Source organism: Alosa alosa, chromosome 10 (assembly GCF_017589495.1).
Source record: "Alosa alosa isolate M-15738 ecotype Scorff River chromosome 10, AALO_Geno_1.1, whole genome shotgun sequence".
NCBI lineage: Eukaryota > Metazoa > Chordata > Actinopteri > Clupeiformes > Clupeidae > Alosa > Alosa alosa.
This window is the reverse complement of record NC_063198.1, coordinates 35,720,748-35,723,851: the sequence shown is the minus strand read 5'-3', so window position 1 is coordinate 35,723,851 and position 3,104 is coordinate 35,720,748. Positions and strand designations below refer to the sequence as shown.

The following is a 3,104-nucleotide window of genomic DNA, read 5'->3' as shown; positions in this document are numbered from 1 at the left end:
CATAGTATTACCGGAAGGAATTAAATCTCCTTCATCCTTACCATCTTTACCCGAGAAATTCCAGATCTTTCTCCAGTCTTGGCAGTAACAGCACCATCAGCCCTTCTGTGTGAATCCATTCGACCTAGCACAGTAGAGAAACTCAATCATGACATTGAGAGTATCCCACCAGAAAACCCAGAGTGGCTTGAGTCAGTTTTTTCAGACTCATTTGTTGAGAATAACAGCTCTCACCTCCCTCGGGAGCACTCTTGAGTTCTCCAGTGTTGACCCTATATTGAATGAACATTCACATTCAGAACAACATTCAGAACATTCCCATTTACCTTTTCTCGAACCCTCTAATTGGGAACCAGATTCAAAGTCTACGCCGGCGTTTCTTTTGGATCTAATAGGGAGAGACATTGGAGCTTTGAGGGGCCTGGAACGTGTGACGGAGACCACTCAAAATCTCACGGCAGCACAGAGATCAGCGCTTAAAAATCTGACTTCTAACAGAACAATTGTCATTAAACCAGCAGACAAGGGCAGTCAAATAGTGTTACAAGACAGATCCCATTACATCAGGTAAGCACTCAGACAACTGGATGACAGAGCTTACTACTCACCTTTGACCTCCTTAATCCAGACAGAGACTCAGGGATTGGTTAGACGTGTGGTAGATGAGTTAGAAAGAGAGGGTTACATTAATAAGAAACAGAAAATGTACCTGTACGGCCCAGATGACCCAAGACCTAGACAGTTCTACCTCTTGCCTAAGATACACAAGCCGCCAGACACATGGACCATCCCCGGGGTTCTACCCAAGGGACGTCCCATTGTCAGCGATTGCGGATCTGAATCACACCGTCTAGCAGAGTTTGTGGATTTTTATCTCAATCCGCTATCTCAGAGACATCCAAGCTATGTCAAAGATGCATATGACTTTGTAGCACAGGTGAGAGATAGTAAGGTCCCAATGAACACCTTTCTCTTTTCTATCGACGTAGACTCACTCTATACCAACATGGAGACAGATCGAGGGCTAGCAGCAGTGAAAAAGATTTTTGCTCAATATCCAGATCCTCAGAGGCCAGACAGACAGGTCTTACAGCTTCTTGAACTCACATTAACTCGTAATGACTGAGTTCAATGGCAACTATTACCTCCAGACGTGTGGCTGTGCCATGGGTAGGAAATACTCACCGGCCTACGCCAACATTTATCTGGCCGTCTGGGAGGAAGAGGTTTTTGCCAAGTGTCACCGTAGGCTGCTAGAATATCTCAGGTTTCTAGATGACCTTTTTGGTCTTTGGACCTACTCAGAGCCTGAGTTTCTAGAGTTCATGGCTGTGCTCAATAGTCATCATCCTAGGATCAAGCTTAAACACTCACTGCAACAACATAGTGTAGAATTTCTGGACACACAGCTCTTTTTCACTGCCCCTGATCTCTGTGCCTCCACCAAAACAATAGCCACTAAGGTCTTTTTTAAAGAGACCGACAGACACGCCCTTCTCCATAAGCAAAGTTTTCATCCACGTCACACCTTCGGTACTGCTTTGGAAGAGCTACTCGTTTTCGGCCAAGAAACAAGATTGCTTGACAGTCGGGTATATCTGAATCAGCAAAAGTCATGAATGTGTAAGTAAAAAGTTTAATATCTTTCTGGAACCTGATAAATATATTTGCTATAGTTACATGACATGGTTATTTGAATCGGTTTCTAACCAAGTGTCATCGTCATTCAACAGTGATCCAGACAATGTGGCATTCTGCGTGTTAGCGACTGACGAGGAGTATGAATGCGACATTGCCCTCCAGATTCACTTCACCCTCATCCAGGCTTTTTGCTTTGACAACGACATCAACATCGTGAGGGTGAATGACATCGAGTGCCTTGTCGGTATTGTTGGCACTGACGAGTCGGAGGCACCTAAAGACGCTCACTGTATTCTTGTCACGGTAAGCTTTGGCATCACTTCGGTTCCTGTTTAACCTACCATGCCATTTATGCTGCAGCTATTTGTAGGTTAAGTTCGTGTTTAGGTCATGCTAATTCTTGTGTGCCTTGTTATTGCAGAGCCCAAATGTGGACTCGTGGAAGGATCCTGCTTTAGACAAACTCCGGCTGTTCTGCGAAGAGAGCTGCGGCATGTATGAGTGGGTGCCGACCATCACCCCCCCCCCCGGCTGAACTGGGCCACTTCTCACGCTTCTGCAACAGAAGGAGAAGGAACCTATTCGAATCACAGAGTGTGAGGTTCCCATTCTGATAGCGGAGGATGTAAAGCGAACCTCCAGATTTCGGGGACTCTCTCTGGAATGCTGTGCTGGCGCTGAAAGATGAAGATAGACTGGATGGGTACAGGAAAGTCGATGAGGAGTTGACCGGGTCGTGGATTTTATAAGATTAAAGCAATGGTGTTGGCTTCCCCTGGCAATGAAGCTAGTTGTTTCTTGGATGGACTTTCAGACAAAAATCACTAAGTCATCTTTGTTATGCCGTTTGATACATAAGCCGCCAGACACGTGGACCATCCCCGGGGTTTTGCCCAAGGGACGTCCCATTGTCAGTGATTGTGAGTCCGAGTCACACTGCTTGGCAGAGTTTGTTGACTTCTATCTCAACCCGTTGTCCCAGAGACATCCAAGCTATGTCAAAGATGCATATGACTTTGTAGCACAGGTGAGAGATAGTAAGGTCCCAATGAACACCTTTCTCTTTTCTATCGACGTAGACTCACTCTATACCAACATGGAGACAGATCGAGGGCTAGCAGCAGTGAAAAAGATGTTTGCTCAATATCCAGATCCTCAGAGGCCAGACAGACAGGTCTTACAGCTTCTTGAACTCACATTAACTCGTAATGACTGAGTTCAATGGCAACTATTACCTCCAGACGTGTGGCTGTGCCATGGGTAGGAAATACTCACCGGCCTACGCCAACATTTATCTGGCCGTCTGGGAGGAAGAGGTTTTTGCCAAGTGTCACCGTAGGCTGCTAGAATATCTCAGGTTTCTAGATGACCTTTTTGGTCTTTGGACCTACTCAGAGCCTGAGTTTCTAGAGTTCATGGCTGTGCTCAATAGTCATCATCCTAGGATCAAGCTTAAACACTAA

General features: G+C 45.8%; 1 pseudogene; it reads left to right on the top strand.

Annotated features, from left to right (window-relative positions):
• The first annotated feature begins 321 nt into the window (after window positions 1–321).
• LOC125302402 lies at window positions 322–2,176 on the top strand (annotated as a pseudogene).
• Window positions 2,177–3,104: the final 928 nt, after the last annotated feature.